Source organism: Ranitomeya variabilis, chromosome 6, assembly GCF_051348905.1.
Source record: "Ranitomeya variabilis isolate aRanVar5 chromosome 6, aRanVar5.hap1, whole genome shotgun sequence".
Classification (NCBI taxonomy): domain Eukaryota; kingdom Metazoa; phylum Chordata; class Amphibia; order Anura; family Dendrobatidae; genus Ranitomeya; species Ranitomeya variabilis.
The window spans coordinates 402,072,977-402,097,424 of NC_135237.1; the positions used below are offsets into that span (position 1 = coordinate 402,072,977).

Consider the following 24,448-nt stretch of genomic DNA (forward strand, 5'->3'; position numbering starts at 1 on the left):
CACAGTATGCCCATCGACAGCTCATCGACTTTTGATATGGATTCTTTGATCTCTTTTGTATATTTGTATATATGTATATGTTTACCTGTTTTGTAAATATTTTTTTTGTTTCTTTGCTTGTTACAGCGACTTTTGTGAACAAGGCCACGAGTTGGCCGAAACGTCAAATTCGCCGAGTATCTTATTCTCTTCAATTCGAATAAACTTTTCAATTTATGCATCTAAAAATCATACGAGTGCAGTGATTTTTCTGACTTTAAGGCTAATTTCACACTAGCGTTTATCTGGGCTGCGGACTTCCTCCGTGAAGCCCCGCCTCTTTGTTCAGCTCCACCTACAGCAGCATGTGGCGTGCGCACCCTATCTTTAACATTGGGTGCGCAGGCCATGCCGCTGTATGCGGATGCCACTGCATGCGTCGTTTTGATGGTGTGGCATCTGCACGAAAACGCAACATGTTGCGTTCGGTGCAGGTCGTCGCACCGTCAAAACGATGCATGCGGCGGCATCCGCATACAGCGGCATGGCCTGCGCACCCAATGATAAAGATAGGGTGCGCACTACGCATGCAGCCATAGGTGGAGCTGAACGAAGAGGCGCGACAGTGGGCGGGGCTTCACAGAGGAAGTCCGCATCCCTCCGCAGCCCGGATAAGCGCTAGTGTGAAACTAGCCTAACCTGTTTTTTTTTTTTACACACACACTTGATAAAGATGCCAAGTACGGCATTGAAACGCGTAGTGGACATTAAAGAACCTTCTAGTGAATATTGCAGCAAGAAACTCCTTTCCAGCAGCGCAGACAATTTTTAAATGTGTTTTTCTATTTTCCTCTAATGGATTCTTCCCCCAGTTGTGGGGCAGCGGAAGCTGGGCATATAAACCATTATAGTGGTTGTGTCTTTACACAACCACCCAAGGTGAGCAAACCTATTGTTTTCACTGCATCTATATTAGGGTTTTACCCAATTGTGCTCTTTTCTTCTCAGAATGTGTGATCCGTTGAAGCGTTCCAGAGTTACTACCACATAAAAGTGACACTGGTCAGATTTTACAAAATGTGGCCCTATCATTAAGGTCAAAATTGGCTTTGTCACTAAGGGGTTTACACAGTCCACATGCAAAGGATGTTTTATTTATGTGTTATCATTAGTGGAAAGATATGTTTTTCAGCAGTGGAACAATTATAAGATTTTGTCCGAAAACTTAACTGAATTTAATAAGATTCTGTCTCTATTTAACCCTCCGTCAGGGGCAATATGTTTCATAACGAGTTTAGGGGCATTGAGCCTGTCCGGTACAGGCTAGAAAATTGGCTATATTTTCCTTTTTAAAAATTTCAATGCTCTAAAAGTGATCAGTTACCTTATTAGGAATATAATAAATGAGAGTACACATAATCAGGTGGGAAAAAAATGTTTAATAACCAGAAAAGTAATATGTTTCTATGTCTTGTGCATCCTCCTCACTCTCTCCATCTTGATCTGTATCAGACACATCTGGACATTCTTCCACATCATCTTCTGAAGCAATGTCACTTTCTTCCCCTAAATCTTCTAGCTGTAAGGGGTCTGTCTCATCATCAAGCAGTATATTTTGCACTTGCTCAACATGAAGGGCATTGGACAAGTCAACGATATTCTCCTCGCCATTTCAGAAGAAAAGCTGAAGCAAGAGAGAGAATGTGTTAGGGCGCAATGTGCCTGAGAAGCACACTCTTATTTCTAACAAAACCTTCTATGACAAATCAACAAATTTAGCACTAGCTATTCATAAAACAAGCTAAAAAAACAATTGGGATGAATAAAAACAGCAAATTCTAACCGTCATAGGTGTGACGCATTCAGGGGCAATGAGCCGGAGAAGCCAAAACACTGATATCTGATCTCCTGCAGCTCTGCAGCACAAGAGGCTTTTCAGGTACACACGTCAGGATTTCTTCCGGATTTTTTGCGGTTTTTTTTTGCGGAATTCCCCGATAAAAACGCTATAATACCGCATAAAAAACGCATCCTATCATTTAGAATGCATTCCGCATTTTTTTGTGCAAATGTTGCGTTTTTTTTCCGCAAAAAAGCCGCAATCCGGAAAAAGAAGCAACATGTTCATTATTTTTGCGGATTTCCCATGAAATTGGAGTGTCCGGAAAAAAAGGCATAAACTCCGCAAAAAGAACGTGCAAAAAAACAAACAAACCACGCATGCGGATTTCTGGCAGAAATGTCCGGATTTTGTCAGGAAAATTTCTGCAAGAAATCCTGACGTGTGCACATATCCTCAAAGTTAGGGCCCCTTTCCACTTGCGAGGAAAACGGACGAGTGCAATCCGATAAAAAAATCGGACTGCACTCGGACCAATGTTATTCAATAGGTGTCTTTTCATTTGCGATTTTTTTCTCAGCTGAAATCGGACTGAGAAAAATCTGGATCGGCTGAGAAAAAAATCGCAGCATGCTGCGTATTGCTGCGATTCTCGGACGAGACTCGCCAATGCAAGTCAATGGGTGCGAGAAAAAAAATCGCACAGCACTCGCACCATGCGAGTTCTGTCCGATTTTTACGCACCGGTGTCCTTTGAAAAGCCGGCAATTCAGCGCGGTGTACAGTAAAATCACACTGACAGGTTAGAATAGAATAGATATATACACATAGAATGTGTATATATACATATATATATGTCAATGAGACACCTATATATATATATATATTTATATTTAATGCAGCGCTAGATAGCATAAAAGCCGCTAATTCAATTGCTGGCTTTTGCTCTCTCCTTCATAAACCCGACATGATATGAGACATGGTTTACATAGAAACCAACAATATACATACCCTCTGATGAACTGTCAGGTCCCACGAAGTAAATCCATCTGAAGGGGTTAAATCATTTTACAGCCAGGAGCTGCGCTAAAGCACTGCTCGTGGTTGTAAAAACCCCGGGTGCTGAAAGGAAAGCTGGGTGATCTGTACTTACATTGAGTCGCGGTGAGGCGCCCTCTGCTGGATGTACTCAAATGAACTCGAGCGTGGGAACTTTTCCAAGGCTGCAGTTCATGAGTTCATCCACCAGAGGGCGCCTCACCGCGACTCAATGTAAGTACAGATCATCCTGCTTTCCATTCAGCACCCGGGGGTTTACAGGTACGAGCGAGTGCTTTAGCACAGCTCCTGGCTGTAAAATGATTTAACCCCTTCAGATGGATTTACTTCGTGGGACCTGACAGCTCATCAGAGGGTATGTATATTGTTGCTTTATTATTTTGCCAAGCGAGGGTCTTCCGGATGGATTGAGAGAGCAATAAAATACTAAAACAACCTGTTTGTTTATTTCATTAAAATACTTTTTAATAATGTGTGTGTTTTTTAACCCTTTCATACAATTGGATTAATAATGGATAGGTGACATAATTGACGCCTCTCCATTATTAATCTGGCTTAATGTCACCTTACAATAGCATGGTGACATTAACCCTTCATTACCCCATATCCCACCGCTACATGGGAGTGGGAAGAGAGTGGCCAAGTGCCAGAATAGGCGCATCTTCCAGATGTGCCTTTTCTGGGGTGGCTGGGGGCAGATGTTTGTAGCCAGGGGGGGCCAATAACCATGGACCCTCTCTAGGCTATTAATATCTGCCCTCAGTCACTGGCTTTACCGCTCTGGCGGAGACAATTGCGCGGGAGCCCACGCCAATTTTTTCCGCCATTTAACCCTTTATTTGAGCAGCTACAGCGGCCAAATTTTGCACATACACACTACTAACATTAGTAGTGTGTAATATGCAAAAAAAAAGGGATATGAGATGGTTTACTGTATGTAAACCATGTCTCATATCATGTCGGGTTTGTGAAGGAGAGAGCAAAAGCCTGCAATTGAATTAGCGGCTTTTATGCTATCTAGCGCTGCATTAAATATAAATATACATATATAGGTGTCTCACTGACATATATATATATGTATATATACCTATTCTATGTGTATATATTGTAAGACAATGTAAGATTTCTCTTACTGAGTGTATTGGGGGACACTCACTTGGCGCGGGATTAATGTAGCCAGGCACAATTTTCTTAACAAAACAGTCCATGCGGTTTATTGAATATGCCATAAACCGGGTTATGCAAAGTTCATTACTTATATCACATAAAACACAACAGGCACCAACAGTCTCTTTGGTACCTGACGGGAGCTCCTGCTCCTCATGCCGACTCCGTTAACCTCTTCTGGGTAAGCTGCCTAACGGGGATCACCAACTTGCCTGGTCAACACACAGTAGTCAGTCCAGACCTCACCGAAGGACTCCAGCTTCCCCACACTCCGTTAAAGGGAACCTATCACCCCGTTTTTTTCGGTATGAGATAAAAATACTGTTAAATAGGGCCTGAGCTGTGCATTACAATAGTGTAGTTTGTGGACCCCGATTCCCCACCTATGCTGCCGAAATACGTTACCAAAGTAGTCATTTTCGCCTGTCAATCAGGCTGGTCAGGTCGGATGGGCGTGGCTTCTTCCCCCAGATATTGCGTAGTTTTCCGTTGGTGGCGTAGTGGTGTGCGCATGTCCAAGGTCCCCAATCCTGCACGGGGGGTGAAAATAGCAGCGATGTCCGTTATTCCATTGGTGGTCGGTGGGCGCGGCCATCTTCCTTTGGCCGCGCGTGCGCAGAAGCGGCGCTCTGCTGGCCGCGGCTTCAGGAAAATGGCCGCCGCGATCTCCATCTGCGCACGCGCGGCATCCCGCGGCCATTTTCCTGAAGCCGCAGCCAGCAGAGCGCCGCTTCTGCGCACGCGCGGCCAAAGGAAGATGGCCGCGCCCACCGACCACCAATGGAATAACGGACATCGCTGCTATTTTCACCCCCCCGTGCAGGATTGGGGACCTTGGACATGCGCACACCACTACGCCACCAACGGAAAACTACGCAATATCTGGGGGAAGAAGCCACGCCCATCCGACCTGACCAGCCTGATTGACAGGCGAAAATGACTACTTTGGTAACGTATTTCGGCAGCATAGGTGGGGAATCGGGGTCCACAAACTACACTATTGTAATGCACAGCTCAGGCCATATTTAACAGTATTTTTATCTCATACCGAAAAAAACGGGGTGATAGGTTCCCTTTAACACTCTTCTGGGTAAGCTGCCTAACGGGGATCCCCAACTTGCCTGGTCGGCACCCAGTAGTCAGTCCAGACCTCACCGAAGGACTCCAGCTTCCCCACACAGTAACTGTCCCTGGCCCCGCAGATCCCGGTCCTCACCTCGTGCTATTCAGGGATCCGGTCCTCGTCGCAGGACCTCCCAACACCCAGGTAGCCAGGACCCTGCCTGGTGGCCTAGTCCGGGTATTCTTCAGGACGTCCTTCCCCAGCCGGGAACGTCCAATACCCAGGCCACCCGAAGCCAAGTCTCACGGTCTCAGGTGCTTGCAGGACCCTAGTCATTCCTAGGACAATCCAGCACCGACCATCTCAGGTGCTTGCAGGACCCTAGTCATTCCTAGGACAATCCAGCACCATCCGTCTCAGGTGCTTGCAGGACCCTAGTCATTCCTAGGACAATCCAGCACCATCCATACATCAGGTTCCTCGGTTCCAGGTGCTCACAGGACCCTAGTCATTCCTAGGACGATCCAGCACCTTCACCGGTCAGGTCCATACACAGGAACCACACAGGACCTACCGGACACACCTCTCAGCTCCACACACAGGGAGCTCACAACGAACACTGACCCACACCCTGGTCACGTTACATACTGGTAACCACTCCCCTGGGTGGGAGTGTGTGTGTGTGGCTAGTCTGACCCTCCCATCTCTCATGGCTAGCCCTGCCAATCTCCCATGAGAACTATACACATAACACAAACTCTTGAGGGACTACAGGTCCCAGCATAACCACAATACATCAGATTGACAGTGCAGAGTAACCTCCTCTGCAACACACATATTGGCCATTTACAATCCTGCCAAACTTTCTCTCTACACCATCACGCCTCCAAGCGCATACTGGGGAGATCATGCAGCGCCCCCTACCTCTTACAGGGGTTACTGCATCACATATATCACAATATCTACTCTTCTAACCTGTCAGTGTTTACTGTACACAGCACTGATTTGCCGGCTTCTCAAAGGACACCGGTGCGTAAAAATCGGACAGCAATACGGATGTCATACGGATGTTGCGAAAAAAAAAATCGAATGACACTCGCACGATTTTCCTCCGTTTTTTCGGTCCGTTAATCGGACCATTTTTTTGCTCGCAAGTGTAAAGGGACTCTTAGGAAGGTACTGGAAAGAGGGTGTTTCCCAGACAAACCACTGAAAATAGAGAAATGAAACTAAGTGAGCCGCACCTGTCAGATCAGTTGCCCCTGATGGAGGGTTAATATAAAACACTAATATAAAGCACTTTTAAAAAATACCTAAATTAAAAATTAATTCCCTCTTTAACTCCTGTTCTTTTTTTACTTCTGATGTACTCTAGGAGTCTCCCAGCATGCACTAGGTATTCTCAAACAAGACGTCATCAGGGGCCTGTTAGCTGCTGTCCCCCACCCTGAAACAGATTGTCATCAGGGGTGACCTTTCAGAGGCTGAGGTATTCTCTGCTACACTAAGCACGCGCCGGTTGTCAATGCTGATCCTGTTTGCTGTTGTGTTACTTTCATTGTGCATGCAATCGCTGAATCTAAGGGTACTGTCTCACAGTGCAATTTTGATCGCTACGACGGCACGATTCGTGACGTCGCAGCGTCGTATGATTATCACTCCAGCGTCGTAGACTGCGGTCACACGTTGCAATCATGGCGCTGGAGCGATGCCGAAGTTCCCGGGTAACCAGGGTAAACATCGGGTTACTAAGCGCAGGGCCGCGCTTAGTAACCCGATGTTTACCCTGGTTACCAGCGTAAACGTAAAAAAAACAAACAGTACATACTCACATTCCGGTGTCTGTCCCCCGGCGTTCTGCTTCTCTCCACTGTGTAAGCGCCATAGCCGGAAAGCACAGCGGTGACGTCACCGCTGTGCTCGCTTTCCGGCTGGCAGGCGCTCACAGTGCAGAGAAGCTGAGACGCCGGAGGACAGACACCGGAATGTGAGTATGTACGGTTTGTTTTTTTTACGTTTACGCTGGTAACCAGGGTAAACATCGGGTTACTAAGCGCGGCCCTGCGCTTAGTTACCCGATGTTTACCCTGGTTACAAACGAACACATCGCTGGATCGCTGTCACACACAACGATCCAGCGATGTCAGCGGGTGATCAAGCGACGAAAGAAAGTTCCATACGATCTGCTACGACGTACGATTCTCAGCAGGGTCCCTGATCGCTGCTGCGTGTCAGACACTGCGATATCGTATGGATATCGCTAGAACGTCACGAATCGTACCGTCGTAGCGATTAAAATGGCACTGTGTGACAGTACCCTAAGTCCGGAGTCACACTAGAGCGTAATACGGATGAGTGCTATGCGATAAAAAAAAAAAATCGCATAGCACTCGGACCAGTATTCTTCTATGGGGCAGCTCACAACCATTTTTTTCCTCGGCCGTTTTCAGTGTGCGAGTGAAATCGCAGCATGCTGCGATTGTCACCGACACTCAGACGAGTCTCTGCTCACTCGCACCCATAAAGCCTATGGGTGCGAGTGAGACAACGCACATCACTCAGATATCATCTGAGTGATGTGCGTTATACGCTGACCCCGGCAATGGAGAAATTAATTTCTCCGCCTCCTCCACAGCTGTGCTCCGATCCGCTCTCTGCGAGAGGCTTGGAGCACAAACGCATGACACTCGGCTCCTGCTGACAGCAGAGAAGTAGCTGAGGGTCATTAGCATATCGCATCCAATGCAATATGCTAGTGTGACCCCGGCCTAAGGCTATGTGCACATGTCCGGAATTGCCGCGGAAATTTCTGCGGCAATTCCACAACTGTGCCACGGGTAAAACGCATGTGGAATTGGCATGCGTTTTCCCGCTAAACACTAGCGTTTTCCAAGCGTAATTAGCTTGCAGAATGCTAGCGTTTTCGAAGCGATCTGTAACATCACTTGGAAAACTGATTGACAGGTTGGTCACACTTGCCAGTGTTTGACAATTGTGACCAACTTTCTACTATTGATGCTGCCTATGCAGCATCAATAGTAAAAAGATCTGTTAAAAATAATTTAAAAAAATTGTGATATTCTCACCTTCCGGCGGCCCCCGGCAGCCTTGCCGCTCCTCGCGATGCTCCTGTTCCCAGTAATGCCTCGTGGCAATGACCCCAGATGACATAGCATCTCACGAGACCGCTACGTCATCACAGGTCATTGCCACAAAGCATCACTGGGAATGGGAGCATCGCGAAGGGGAGGAAAGGCTGCCGGGGACGACGGTGAGAATATCACGATTTTTTATTTTAATTATTTTTTTTTTACAGGTATATGGTTCCCAGGGCCTGGAGGAGAGTCTCCTCTCCTCCACCCTGGGTACCAACCGCACATGATACGCTTACTTCCAGCATGGTGGGCATAGCCACATGCGGAAAGTAAGCGGATCAATGCATTCCTAGGTGAGCGGAATCCCCGCAACTCCGCACAAAGAATGAACATACTGCGTTTTTTTCCGGAATGCGATTCCCCGCAGAAAAAAATGCAACATGTGCACAAAAAATTGCAGATTGCATTCTAATAATAGGATGCTTAATGTATGCGGTTTTTCGTGGTTTTATCACGTTTTTATAGCGAAAAAACGTGAAAAATCCTGAATGTGTGCACACAGCCTAAAGAGAAGTGGTGAGACAAGGTGCCATGAAGTGTTGTCTTACCAGCTCGCCATTTTCCTTCTTGGCCAGCGAGGGAGCACCATCTTTCCTGCTTGTCGCTTTTCTATACAGCTCTTTTTAGAGTTGGCGACCAAATACACTGTCAATGAGTAATGAAAGTAACAAGTGGCAAGCAGGGGCAGTATACTGAGCACTGGTGATGAGTAAGCATGCTCCTGCGCTGAAGAAGTGTCTTTGGTGTGCTCAAAAAATATGTTCGACGCTGCGGCTGCATGTCTCGCGGCTGTTAGGCTACGTTCACATTTGCGTTGTGCGCCGCAGCGTCGGCGACGCAACGCACAACGCAAACAAAAACGCAGCAAAACGCATGCACAACGCTGCGTTTTGCGACGCATGCGTCCTTTTTTTGCTTGATTTTGGACGCACAAAAAATGCAACTTGTGGCGTCCTCTGCGCCATGACGCGTGCGCCGCAGGGACGCATGCGTCGCAAAACGCAAGTGCAACGCATGTCCATGCGCCCCCATGTTAAATATAGGGGCGCATGACGCATGCGGCAACGCTGCGGCGCAGAACGCTAATGTGAACATAGACTTAGACAGTCGCAAGTCGCAACACACACAGGTATTGCCTAACAGCCGCGAGACATGCAGTACGACGACTTGAATATATATTTCGAACATGCCGAAGACACCGTTAGCACTCAAGAACGCTCGCACATCACTGCTGAGCTTGTACTGGAAACTGGCTTGTGCTCAATAAAGCAGAGAATGGCCCAGGCCCTGAACGGTTCATCCCGGCTGAAAGGTTTCAGGCTGAGGACAGTAATTGCGACAGTGACCCCAGATGACGTCTCGTTTTGAGAATCCCTAAGCCTTACGATGCTGAAGTTGGTTTCTTATTCGTTCAGTTTCTTATTCAGGCTGAAGTTGGTTTCTTATTCAGCAGTTTCTTATTCGGCTATTTTTTATTTTCTGTTTTTTTCAGGTTTTTGTATAAAAATAAACCATTCTGAGTATATAATAATATGCGGTCATGTGTCCTTTTGTGAATACACTTCAAAACAGATACAAAATTTAGAAGGCTGGCACAAAAATGGGCATCAAAGTAGGCACTGAGGTATGGTATTGAAGGGGTTAAATGCCTTTGTGCCACTGATTTAACACCTGATTTACATATTTACTGATGCCCCACATGAAATCCATGTCACTCCAGCCTGGCACAAATGGGTTCTGGGCATCAAAACTGGCATCAAAGTGAGCAAATCACCCATTTTCATAGATTTGAATAAGTAACAGCTATTTTTGAGGGGTTAAATGCCTTTGTGCCACTGATCTAACACCTGATTTACATACCTACTGATGCTCCACATGAAATCCATGTCACTCCAGCCTGGCACAAATGGGTTCTGGGCATCAGAACTGGCATCAAAGTGGGCAAATCACCCATTTTCACAGATTTGAATAAGTAACAGCTATTTTTAAGGGGTCAAATGCCTTTGTGCCACTAATCTAACACCTGATTAACATACCTAATGATGCCCCACATGAAATGCATGTCAATACAGCCTGGCACAAATGGGTTCTGGGCATCAAAACTGGCATCAAAGTACTCAAATCACCAATTTTCATAGATTTGAATAAGTAACAGCTATTTTTGAGGGGTTAAATGCCTTTGTGCCACTGATATAACACCTGATTTACATACCTACTGGTACCCCACATGAAATCCATGTCACTGCAGCCTGGCACAAATGGGTTCTGGGCATCAGAACTGGCATCAAAGGGGGCAAATTGCACATTTTCACAGATTTGAATAAGTAACAGCTATTTTGAGGGGGTTAGATGCCTTTGTGCCACTGATCTAACACCTGATTTACATACCTACTGATGCCCCACATGAAATCCATGTCACTCCAGCCTGGCACAAATGGGTTCTGGGCATCAAAACTGGCATCAAAGTGGACAAATCACCCATTTTCACAGATTTGAATAAGTAACAGCTATTTTTAAGAGGTTAAATGCCTTTGTGCCACTGATTTAACACCTGATTAACATACCTAATGATGCCCCACATGAAATGCATGTCAATACAGCCTGGCACAAATGGGTCCTGGGCATCAAAACTGGCATCAAAGTACTCAAATCACCAATTTTCATAGATTTGAATAAGTAACAGCTATTTTTGAGGGGTTAAATGCCTTTGTGCCACTGATATAACACCTGATTTACATACCTACTGATGCCCCACATGAAATCCATGTCACTCCAGCCTGGCACAAATGGGTTCTGGGCATCAGAACTGGCATCAAAGTGGGCAAATTGCACATTTTCACAGATTTGAATAAGTAACAGCTATTTTTAAGGGGTTAAATGCCTTTGTGCCACTGATCTAACACCTGATTTACATACCTACTGATGCCCCACATGAAATCCATGTCACTCCAGCCTGGCACAAATGGGTTCTGGGCATCAAAACTGGCATCAAAGTGGGCAAATCGCCCATTTTCACAGATTTGAATAAGTAACAGCTATTTTTAAGGGGTTAAATGCCTTTGTGCCACTGATATAACACCTGATTTACATACCTACTGATGCCCCACATGAAATCCATGTCACTCCAGCCTGGCACAAATGGGTTCTGGGCATCAGAACTGGCATCAAAGTGGGCAAATTGCCCATTTTCACAGATTTGAATAAGTAACAGCTATTTTTAAGGGGTTAAATGCCTTTGTGCCACTGATCTAACACCTGATTTACATACCTACTGATGCCCCACATGAAATCCATGTCACTCCAGTCTGGCACAAATGGGTTCTGGGCATCAAAACTGGCATCAAAGTGGGCAAATCGCCCATTTTCACAGATTTGAATAAGTAACAGCTATTTTTAAGGGGTTAAATGCCTTTGTGCCACTGATATAACACCTGATTTACATACCTACTGATGCCCCACATGAAATCCATGTCACTCCAGCCTGGCACAAATGGGTTCTGGGCATGAGAACTGGCATCAAAGTGGGCAAATTGCCCATTTTCACAGATTTGAATAAGTAACAGCTATTTTTAAGGGGTTAAATGCCTTTGTGCCACTGATCTAACACCTGATTTACATACCTACTGATGCCCCACATGAAATCCATGTCACTCCAGCCTGGCACAAATGGGTTCTGGGCATCAAAACTGGCATCAAAGTGGGCAAATCACCCATTTTCACAGATTTGAATAAGTAGATACTGTAGATCAGTATGAGTACATAGGTAGATAAATATATAGTTCACTAGAAATAGGCCCGAAGCTATTGCATCGGAAGTGCAGTGAACTGAACAGGTGCCGTAGAAAGTCGCTGAATAGTACAATACTCTCCCCAGAAAGGACGCTCTTGTTGCTGGATTTTTATGGTGTATACGGTGGCTCAGTGGTTAGCCCTGTATATGGTGGCTAAGTGGTTATTACTGTATACGGTGGCTCAGTGGTTAGCACTGTATATGATGACTCAGTGGTTAGCACTGTATGCGCTGGCTCAGTGATTACCACTGTATATGGTGACTCAATGGTTAGCACTGTATATGGTGGCTCAGCGGTTAGTACTGTATATGGTGACTCAATGGTTAGCACTGTATATGGTGGCTCAGTGGTTAGCACTGTATATGGTGGTTCAGTGGTTAGCACTGTATACGGTGGCTCAGTGGTTTGCACTGTATACGGTGGCTGTGATTAGCACTGTACTGTGGCTCAGTGGTTAGCACTGTACATGGTGGCTCAGTGGTTAGCACTGTATACGCTGTCTCAGTTGTTAGCACTGTATAAGGTGGTTCAGTGGTTAGCACTGTATACGGTGGCTCAGTGGTTAGCACTGAATGGTGACTCAGTGGTTAGTACTGTATGGTGGCTCAGTGTTTAGCACAGTATATGCTGGCTCAGTGGTTACCACAGTATACGGTGACTCAATAGTTAGCACTCTTTGGTGGCTCAATGGTTAGCACTTGGCGGTGGCTCAGTGGTCAGCACATGTGACTGGCGTGACGCCGCTGTGATCGCAGCGATTCTCGTGACCGAGCACGCCGCCTATCACCCCATCGTGGGGCGATATGGTGGCGTGGAACAGAGCACTCGGTCATGGCGGCTGCTGAAGCCTCTCAGTAGCACTCTGTAGAGGGGCCATGTAACAGGGCGGGCTGTGTTACTTATTCAAATCTGTAAAAATGTGCGATTTGCCCACTTTGATGCCAGTTCTGATGCCCAGAACCCATTTGTGCCAGGCTGGAGTGACATGGATTTCATGTGGGACATCAATAGGTATGTAAATCAGGTGTTAGATCAGTGGCACAAAGGCATTTAACCATTCAAAAATAGCTGTTACTTATTCAAATCTATGAAAATGGGTGATTTGAGTACTTTGATGCCAGTTTTCATGCCCAAACCCCATTTGTGCCAGGCTGGATTGACATGCATTTAATGAGGGGCATCAGTAGGTATGTAAATCAGGTGTTAAATCAGTGGCACAAAGGCATTTAACCCCTTAAAAATAGCTGTTACTTATTCAAATCTGTGAAAATGTACGATTTGCCCACTTTGATGCCAGTTCTGATGCCCAGAACCCATTTGTGCCAGGCTGCAGTGACATGGATTTCATGTGGGGCATCAGTAGGTATGTAAATCAGGTGTTAGATCAGTGGCACAAAGCTATTTATCCCCTTAAAAATAGCTGTTACTTATTCAAATCTGTGAAAATGGGTGATTTGCCCACTTTGATGCCCCGAACCGATTTGTGCCAGGCTGGAGTGACTTGGATTTCATGTGGGGCATCAGTAGTTATGTAAATCAGGTGTTAGATCAGTGGCACAAAGCTATTTAACCCCTTAAAAATAGCTGTTACTTATTCAAATCTGTGAAAATGGGCGATTTGCCCCCTTTGATGCCAGTTTTGATGCCCAGAACCCATTTGTGCCAGGCTGAAGTGATTTGACTTTGATGTGGGGCATCACTAGGTATGTAAATCAGGTGTTAGATTAGTGGCACAAAGGCATTTAACCCCTTAAAAATTGCTGTTACTTATTCAAATCTGTGAAAATGTACGATTTGCCCACTTTGATGCCAGTTCTGATGCCCAGAACCCATTTGTGCCAGGCTGCAGTGACATGGATTTCATGTGGGGCATCAGTAGGTATGTAAATCAGGTGTTAGATCAGTGGCACAAAGGCATTTAACCCCTCAAAAATAGCTGTTATTCAAATCTGTGAAAATGGGCGATTTGACCATTTTGATGCCAGTTCTGATGCCCAGAACCCATTTGTGCCAGGCTGGAGTGACATGTATTTCATGTGGGGCATCAGTAGGTATGTAAATCAGGTGTTAGATCAGTGGCACAAAGCTATTTAACCCCTTAAAAATAGCTGTTACTTATTCAAATCTGTGAAAATGGGTGATTTGCCCACTTTGATGCCAGTTTTGATGCCCCGAACCGATTTGTGCCAGGCTGCAGTGACTTGGATTTCATGTGGGGCATCAGTAGTTATGTAAATCAGGTGTTAGATCAGTGGCACAAAGCTATATAACCCCTTAAAAATAGCTGTTACTTATTCAAATCTGTGAAAATGGGCGATTTGCCCCCTTTGATGCCAGTTTTGATGCGCAGAACCCATTTGTGCCAGGCTGAAGTGATTTGACTTTGATGTGGGGCATCACTAGGTATGTAAATCAGGTGTTAGATTAGTGGCACAAAGGCATCATTTAACCCCTTAAAAATTGCTGTTACTTATTCAAATCTGTGAAAATGTGCTATTTGCCCCCTTTGATGCCAGTTCTGATGCCCAGAACCCATTTGTGCCAGGCTGGATTGACTTGGATTTCATGTGGGGCATCAGTAGGTATGTAAATCAGGTGTTAGATCAGTGGCACAAAGGCATTTAACCCCTTAAAAATAGCTGTTACTTATTCAAATCAGTGAAAATGGGTGATTTGCCCCATTTGATGCCAGTTTTGATGCCCAGAACACATTTGTGCCAGGCTGGAGTGACATGGATTTCATGTGGGGCATCAGTAGGTATGTAAATCAGGTGTTTAATAAGTGGCACAAAGGCATTTAACCCCTTAAAAATAGCTGTTACTTATTCACATGTGTGAAAATTGGTTCTCTGCCCACTTTGATGCCAGTTCTGATGCCCAGAACCCATTTGTGCCAGGCTGGATTGACAGGAACTTGATGTGTGGCATCACAAGGTATGCAAGTCAGGTGTCAGATCAGTGGCACAAAGCCATTTAACACCTTTAATACCATACCTCAGCGCCCACTTTGATGCCCATTTTTGTGCCAGCCTTCTAATATTTTTATCTGTTTTTAAGTGTATTCACAAGAGGGCACATGACCGCATAATATTATATACTTAGAATGGTTTATTTTTATTGAAAAACCTGAAAAAAACAGAAAATAAAAAATAGCCGAATAAGAAACTGCTGAATAAGAAACCAACTTCAGCCCGAATAATGTGCATGCGTTTTGCTGCGTTTTTGTTTGCGTTGTGCGCTGCGGAGCACAACGCAAATGTGAACGTAGCCTAAGAAACTGAACGAATAAGAAACCAACTTCAGCATCGTCTAAGCCAGTGATGGGCAACCTTTTGAGCTTGGTGTGTCAAAATTCGCCAAAAAACCGAGCATAACTTGGGTGGTGTGTCACCTTGATAAAAAACCATAATTTTGCGACATGTATAGTTTAAATAACAAATATGTATAATTATAATTAACTTACTTGCTTAGTGACTTCTTTGTTCATCTGTCAGTTGGTTTCTTTTGTTGGTCTTGCTATTATTTAACTTGTGTGGGGTGCCGTGAACTAAGATGATGGGTCTCCCCTGTACACTAATGCTGGGGTGCAGGGCAGATGATGGGTCCCCCCTGTACACTGATGCTGGGGTGCAGGGCAGATGATGGGTCTCCCCTGTACACTAATGCTGGGGTGCAGGGCAGATGATGGGTCCCCCCTGTACACTGATGCTGGGGTGCAGGGCAGATGATGGGTCTCCCCTGTACACTAATGCTGGGGTGCAGGGCAGATGATGGGTCCCCCCTGTACACTGATGCTGGGGTGCAGGGCAGATGATGGGTCTCCCCTGTACACTAATGCTGGGGTGCAGGGCAGATGATGGGTCCCCCCTGTACACTGATGCTGGGGTGCAGGGCAGATGATGGGTCTCCCCTGTACACTAATGCTGGGGTACAGGGCAGATGATGGGTCCCCCCTGTACACTGATGCTGGGGTGCAGGGCAGATGATGGGTCCCTCCTGTACACTGATGCTGGGGTGCAGGGCAGATGTTGGGTCCCACCTGTACACTAATGCTGGGGTGCAGGGCAGATGCTAATCACTAGCTTATAATTAGAAGTGTCCTGTGACTGTCCAGGACATTAGTGAAAGTCCTTTGCTTTTCTCCCTCCGGCCCTTGGTGTACTCTACAATACCCCCAGTCATTCTAGTGGCGGCACCAGGGGCAGTGTGCGACAATGGCAGGCGCCCTCCATACATAGCGTGTGATGAGCTCCTCTGAGGATTTTTGTTCACTTCCTTTCCTCTGAACTGGCCTGAGATTGCTTCCTCGGAGCACACGTAGCTCCGTCAGTAATGGCTCAAGTGTGTGTTTCCCCCCCGGGAGGGGGTTGGGAGCGTGAGCCGTGGCCAGAGTCCGCCTGCTTCCTCCTGCCGCTGGGAGGCCATGCATTGCTGGCTACGGTGACGGAGAGTGAAGCACGATGAGCAGCTCTCCGCGGCTCCGCTCCGTGCTCTCCGCCGACCGTGCTCTGCAGCAGGCCGCCCCCTCCGCTGTGCAGCCAGCCTGCCTGTGCCGCCGCCGACCTCCTGCTCACTGGCGCTGACTTTCTGCTTCTAGGGTGGATCCATGCCGTGTACACTCCAGCAAACTCCCTGGTGTTCAGGGGGAACATACTAGGCCTGGGACTTCTGGTAGGCCCGAACTTCCGGCCGGCGCAGCAGGGAGCAGCGCAACGCCGCCCAAACAACAGAGCTCCGGCGCAGAGCGTCTAGGCCTGGGACTTCCGGGAGCTGCGCCGGGTCTACCGGAAGTCCCAGGCCTAGACGCTCTGCGCCGAAGCTCTGTTGTTTCGGCCTACAGGCCTCCTGCATGGCATCCGATCTGATGCCATGCAATTTAAGGATGCAATTTCTATGGGGCCGTGGCCGGCGGCCGCGTGTCACTGAAAATGACTACGCGTGTCATAGGTTCGCCATCACTGGTCTAAGCCTTAGGGCCTAAGGCATGCGGGGTCACTGCCGCAGCTTCTATCCTCACCAGGGATGAACCTGTCAGGGCCAGTATACGGTCCCTGCTGCCAGTTCATTACGCACCGACAATGTGCTCCGTCGCCAGCGCTAAAAGGCGCTGAAGAGAAAAGTGCGGGAAACAGTGCGCTCCCTCGCCGGCTATAAGGCTGGGGTCACACATGCGTGTTTTACGTACGTAACAGCGCAAAAACTACGTACGTAAAACTCGCATTACATACGGCACAATGCTTCTCAATGGGGCTGCTCCTATTAGCCGTATATTACGGTTCAGTATTATACGGCGTTCTACGGCCGTACAAAATCGCAGCATGCTGCGTTTGTCAGCGTATTGCGCAAAAAAATCGCCAATGAAAGTCTATGGGGGCGTGAAAAATACGGATTACACACGGACCAGCAGTGTGACTTGCGAGAAATACGCAGCGGTGTTAGTGAAAAGTCGGTAATTCAATTGCCGGCTTTTAATTTCTCCTGCACAAACCCGACAGGATATGAGACATGGTTTACATACAGTAAACCATCTCATATCCCCTTTTTTTTTTGCATATTCCACACTACTAATGTTAGTAGTGTGTATGTGCAAAATTTCAGCGCTGTAGCTGCTGAAATAAAGGGTTAAATGGCGGAAAAAATTGGCGTGGGCTCCCGCGCAATTTTCTCCGCCAGAATGGTAAAGCCAGTGACTGAGGGCAGATATTAATAGCCAGGAGAGGGTCCTTGGTTATTGGCCCCCCCGTGGCTAAAAACATCTGCCCCCAGCCACCCCAGAAAAGGCACATCTGGAAGATGCGCCTATTCTGGCACTTGGCCACTCTCTTCCCACTCCCTGTAGCGGTGGGATATGGGGTAATGAAGGGTTAATGCCACCTTGCTATTGGAAGGTGACATTAAGCCAGATTAATAATGGAGAGGCGTCAATTATGTCACCTATCCATTATTAATCCAATTGTAGGAAAGGGTTAAAAAACACACACACACATGATTTAAAAGTATTTTAATGAAAAAAACACAGCGGTTGTTGTAATAATTTATTGTACTCTCAGTCCATCAGGAACACCCTCGCTTGGAAAAATAATAAACGCACAAGATACATACCTTCTGCTGTCAGATCAGGTCCCACGAAGTAATCCATCTGAAGGGGTTAACTAATATTACAGGCAGAGCTGCGATAATCCACTCGCTCTGCCTGTAATCCCCGGGTGCTGAAAGGAAAGCAGTGATCTATACTTACATTCAGTTGCGGTGATGCGCCCCTGCTGGATGTTCTCATGAACTGCAGCCTGGGAACTTTTTCCCACGCTACAGGTCATATGAGGACATCCACCAGGGGGCGCATCACCGCGAATGAATGAAATGTAGGTCATTGACCTATAGTTACCTTCAGTCGCGGTGATGCGCCCCCTGGTGGATGTCCTCATATGACCTGTAGCGTGGGGAAAAAGTTCCCAGGCTGCAGTTCATGAGAACATCCAGCAGGGGCGCATCACCGCAACTGAATGTAAGTATAGATCACTGCTTTCCTTTCAGCACCCGGGGATTACAGGCAGAGCGAGTGGATTATCGCAGCTCTGCCTGTAATATTAGTTAACCCCTTCAGATGGATTACTTCGTGGGACCTGATCTGACAGCAGAAGGTATGTATCTTGTGCGTTTATTATTTTTCCAAGCGAGGGTGTTCCTGATGGACTGAGAGTACAATAAATTATTACAACAACCGCTGTTTTTTTCATTAAAATACTTTTAAATCATGTGTGTGTGTGTTTTTTAACCCTTTCCTACAATTGGATTAATAATGGATAGGTGACATAATTGACGCCTCTCCATTATTAATCTGGCTTAATGTCACCTTCCAATAGCAAGGTGGCATTAACCCTTCATTACCCCATATCCCACCGCTACAGGGAGTGGGAAGAGAGTGGCCAAGTGCCAGAATAGGCGCATCTTCCAGATGTGCCTTTTCTGGGGTGGCTGGGGGCAGATGTTTTTAGCCACGGGGGGGCCAATAACCAAGGACCCTCTCCTGGCTATTAATATCTGCCCTCAGTCACTGGCTTTACCATTCTGGCGGAGAAAATTGCGCGGGAGCCCACGCCAATTTTTTCCGCCATTTAACCCTTTATTTCAGCAGCTACAGCGCTGAAATTTTGCACATACACACTACTAACATTAGTAGTGTGGAATATGCAAAAAAAAAGGGGATATGAGATGGTTTACTGTATGTAAACCATGTCTCATATCCTGTCGGGTTTGTGCAGGAGAAATGAAAAGCCGGCAATTGAATTAGCGGCTGTTCACAGATATCGCGCTGAATGAAATCTAAATACAGAATATATATATATGTGTCTCAATGACATATATATATATATATACTGTATATATGTTTTCCCTAACATTTGAGCACATAAATCCATTAGATGTCGGTTTTGCAAGCCTGCGCGAAAATCTCGCAGTACGGATGCCATACGGATTACATACGGAGGATGCCATGCGCAAAATACGCTGAAACACCCTGACTACGGATCAATATTTTGGGGACATTTCTCCGTATTACGGCCGTAGTACGGACGTATAATACGTGGCGTATTTTCTTACGCCATGTGTGACCCCAGCCTAAGGCTGTGATTGGAGCAGAGAAGTGCAAGCGGCAAAATAGTTGAACATCTCCGCACTGTGCAAAAATGTTGCAACTTTTCCAAGCGTTTTACCGCACGTTCATGAATTGCAGTGCACCCCATGGTAGTCTATCAACTGGGCGTGGCCCCCACAACTACATTATAGGCGACCATGGCACGCCCACTTATATAACAAGCCTAGATGTACACACAATGAAGAGAGGACCCTCTCCCAGGAACGCAGACGCGCAGCCACAAGAGAAGAGCAGCAGCATTTACAGTTTACACAGGACACACGTATGGCAGGGAGCGGTCCGCTGTAACGTGAGGACTCAACAAAGCTCCTCCAGCAGCCGCCATGTGACCAGTGCAAGGGCCGCTGTGGGCTGAGGCCACATCTGAGCTGGAAGAAGGCCGCTCCGCCTGAGGTGAAGCACGGAGCACACACCGGGCACATCCCGCACTGCCGCCCGCGCTGAACGAACTAGAGCCGCTGATAGTTACATCCTGACACAGGGCAGGGAATGCGGACACATGCCGCCCTCCACCAATCAGCGCACGTGACGACATTGAAGCTCCGCCCTTCCATCCTGGACCTGCCGGTGTGGCGCGGCTCTACTGGATGGCCGGCTGCAGATGCTGGAGGACGCGCTGCTGTAAGTGACCAGTGTCCGGGCAGGAGTCAGCGCTCCGTGCCTGCCCGGTACAAGAGCTCGGGAGAAGCAAGGCGGCCTGTGGGGGGAATCATTCCCGGAACAGGCGAGGACAAGCCATGTGTGTATTCGGTCTCCAGGGGGCGCTGTTACGCGCGGTGCTGACGGTTGGCTGTGTGCTTGTGGTGCAGCCTGAGACGCTACTGACCTGGTGACTGCGCTGTGTCGTGGTGCGGTCGCCGGTCCTGCAATTACCGGGTGAGCGTGGTAGTGGAGGATGCAGGCGGTAGATATGGTGTCTGGTGCTCCTTCACACACAGTCGTGTTCCCTGTTGTTTGTGCACACATGCGTTTTTCAGGAATAAGGTCCCAGTGTGGCCTGATGTTGGTGCGTCTGTAGGACTGTGTCAATAAGGCTACGTTCACATTTGCGTTGTGCGCCGCAGCGTCGTCGCCGCAACGCACAACGCAAACAAAAACGCAGCAAAACGCATGCACAACGCTGCGTTTTGCGCCGCATGCTTTTAACGCATGCGGCGCAAAACGCAGCGTTTTTTGTAAACGCAGTTGCGTTTTCAACAAAAAACGCAGCGTTTTGCGCCGCATGCGTTTTTTTGTGCAGTGAGTCATTCTTCATCCCACCCACAAAAAAAAGTGTCTACACAATAGATAAGGACCACCAATGGCTAGAAGAGGGTTGGTGTTTATGTAATTGTGTATATATACCATGGCAGACATGAATTCCTCCCATTTTGCTGGTATTCATGATGGAGCGTCCCATGGACAGTATCGTCATGGATATGGAGATGGAATTTGCCTTGGCTCATGCCTATGCTGTCGCCTGTGCTCATCAAAGAGAAAGAGAAAAACGGAGATGGATTCATCGCCGATTTTGGATACACCCTATCTTGGAAGTCCGGGAGAGCCGTGGAGCATACCATAGCTTGTTTGGCGAACTGAATGAGAACCTGGAGAAATATTTCGAGTACACCAGGATGTCTCAGGACAGCTTCCGCTATCTTCTGCGTCGGGTGGAAGGAGCCATTAGCAGGCAGGACACGCAGCTCCGGAGAGCTATTTCTGCAGAGGAGCGGCTTCTGGTGACTCTACGGTATGTAGCTGTTTGAATGACTGAGATATGTTCGGCTACGTTCACATCTTCCCTTTTTTTTTTTTTTTTTTTTCTTAAATTTTTTTGGGGGTGGTATGGTCAATGTACTTTTATAAATTGCAATGTACTTTAATGTAATTTCTTTTTCTTCTTGGCAGTTTCCTGGCTACCGGAGAGACCTTGAGATCCCTTCAATTTCAGTTCCGGATTGGAGTCTCCACTCTCTCCGGAATTCTTGCTGAGACCTGCCGCGCTTTGTGGGATAATCTCCGGGAAGAATTTTTACCCGTCCCTACAAGCGATATCTGGTTGGCCAACGCCCAGAAATTTGACCAAGTGTGTTCATTTCCAAACTGTATTGGCGCGGTGGATGGCAAGCACATTCGGATTACCAAGCCAGGGAAAAGTGGATCCCTTTTCTACAACTATAAAAAATATTTTTCCACTGTGCTGATGGCAATTGCCGGTGCGGACTGCCGTTTTCTCGCAGTCGACATTGGTGCGTTTGGCCGTTCAAATGACTCGCGCACATTCAAAGAGTCGGATATGGGCCAAAAATTATATGGCAACAATTTCAATTTCCCCCAGCCACGACCTCTTCCCCACACCGAAGGCCCTGCGATGCCATTTGTTGTGGTTGGGGATGAGGCATTCCAAATGTCTGCCAACCTATTGAAACCCTACTCCAGTCGGGGCTTGGACCATACGAAAAGGGTGTTCAATTACAGACTGTCCAGGGCCAGAAGGACTGTGGAGTGCGCCTTTGGCATCCTTGTCTCCAAATGGCGGATATTAGGATCCGCCATTAATCTGAAAACTGAGACAGTGGATGAGGTGGTGAAGGCGTGTGTGGTTCTCCACAATTTTATTCTGGCCAAAGAGAGACTGAACGTTGATCTCGATGAAACCATAGCCAACCCATTGCCCGATTTCCATGATCATCCTCTGAGGACAAGTGTGGAAATTGCGCAGATGAGGGATCGTTTTGCGGCCTATTTTGTGTCAGATGTTGGCCGTCTGTCATGGCAAGATACAATGGTGTAGTAAACTGTTGGACTGTATTCTGGTGTGACTATGCTTAGGGGGTATCAACCTGTGCCACAAAGGGGGAATGGTATGTTTCTTTTTGGGAATGGGGAGAGGAAAATGAGGCTGATGAAGACGACGACGAGGAGGAGGATGTTGACCTATAGTCCAGGAGGCTGGATGGCAGGTCTAAACCCTCCACAGGGTATAATGGGGAGGAAACCGCCACCTCTGCAGGGCAGGGAGGAGGCAACACGAGCCTTTGCAAAGTTCTTGGTTGGCTCTGGCTGCTCCTGCTGCGGCTAGAGCCCCGACGTGTACTTGTTTGACCTTGAGCAGCCAGAGCCTCAGTGCGTGACCTTTTGCTTTTTTTTTTCTTGCTCTTCCTTTTCCTTTTTTTTCCAGTATCGGCTCCCCCAGAATGATGGCTGCGGGAGGATGAGGGCCTGGCAGGAGCAGGAGTCAGCGGCACACTGCTATGGTGACTGTGGTGGCGTCGCTCGGCACTTGGACCAGGGTGGGGTGGCTGGAGTGGCTCTGCAGCAGTAGTCGGAGTCATGCTAGCCAGCGACGGTACTACTGGCAGTGTCGCTGACTGCATGCGCCGAGACTGCTGCAGAGCCCTCACGTAGGAATTGTTGCAGTCCTGCATCACCGAAATCTGGAGTTCCGGCGTAAGGTTTTCCACCATGCCTTTAGCAATTGTACTTAAAAAATGCTTTGCCGGATTTGAGAGCTCGGCTTCCAGGATTTCAAGGCGCCGTTCCATACTGGACATTTTATCGCTCAACGCCTTGAAACCGTTCTGGAACACCGTGCCCAAGTGCAAAAATTCGGGCATGACTGACCTGTCCGAGGCCCGCTGGCGCTGTCGGGAATTCCCGAACGAAGGTGCGCCAGAGGCCTCGGGCAGGGGAAAACCTGATGTACCGGCAGCCGGTTCTCCAGATGATGGTGGTGCAAGCCTGCTGTCGCTGTGGGAGGGCTGTGACGGGTCAGATGGCGATCCATGAAGTTCCGCTTCACAGGGGGGAGCTCGCTCGAGGGTGCTGCTGTGTGTCCTGTGAAAAGATAAGGAAAAAATTAGTCTTCAATTAATAACCTATCACATACGCCAACTCCTGTTAAAAAATTAACATTACATGACACATCCAAACATTACAATCCCCTGTCTCTCAGTCTGTGTTGCCTATAATAAATTGCTGATTGTTACCGCCAGCTGACCATTAGGGCTGACGATAACAATCATGGACTTACCTACGGTAGAAAATGACTGGTCATTCCCGCTGCAAAAGTCAATGCATACCTCTGTCATCGTTTTAAAACATTTTTTAAAAAAAAATCTTTCTTGATGCTGCCTATGCCGCAAAATTAGTAAAAAATTTAAAGTCAAGAAAAACATTTAAAAAAAAACAAAAAAAAAAAACTTTGCTGATCTGATCGCAGGAACGGCCATGACGTTAGGATCATGTGATCCAGACGTCATCATTATTCATGCGATCAGAACTACCCTGACTCAGAACGTAACCTGTCATGGACTACAATGACTCACGCCTAACCAAAAAATTACTAATGGGCTATATACCATTCCACTAGGGTAAAAGGATGGCCAAAATGCTACAATGACTACATGGATGGCCAATACACTATGTTCCTTTTGAAATATACTATGTGTATATGTAGCTAGAACGTGTACTATGTGGCTGCTATATAGTGGCCTGGCAATCTACTATGTGGATGCACAATGTACGTGGCTGGGCAATGTACTATGTGGCTGTGCAATATGCTATGTGTCTGGGCAATGTACAATGTGGCTGTGCAATATGTTATATGGCCAAAATACTTACTGTCGGCGGGTAAGGACCGGTCTTAGGAACTGGAGTGCCCTGTTATATTTGTAGGGCACCGACTTGGATGCAGCAGCACCACTCCGAGCTTGCTCCTCCGCAGCACGGATCCCCTTATTGAAACGGTCCTTCATGGAT

The 24,448-nt window shown here is 47.2% G+C and overlaps 1 protein-coding gene and 1 long non-coding RNA gene across 8 annotated transcripts in view; one reads left to right on the forward strand and one right to left on the reverse strand.

The window, feature by feature from the left end:
* Positions 1-1,416: 1,416 nt before the first annotated feature.
* Positions 1,417-20,347, reverse strand: LOC143782588 (uncharacterized). The gene is made up of 2 exons (XR_013216999.1): positions 20,234-20,347; positions 1,417-1,663 (listed from the first exon to the last, which is right to left on the reverse strand). It is a non-coding gene; the product is annotated as an uncharacterized LOC143782588 (long non-coding RNA).
* MPPE1 (metallophosphoesterase 1) overlaps positions 19,894-24,448 on the forward strand; it is a 95,185-nt gene continuing 90,630 nt past the window's right edge. For 3 of the 7 annotated variants that reach the window (XM_077270176.1, XM_077270183.1, XM_077270182.1), the window contains exon 1: positions 19,894-20,329. The gene's annotated coding sequence lies outside the window, so the exon portion shown is untranslated. Of the gene's footprint in view, positions 20,585-24,448 lie in introns of all 7 variants that reach the window. The other 4 variants (XM_077270179.1, XM_077270177.1, XM_077270178.1 and 1 more) reach the window with 4 other exon arrangements.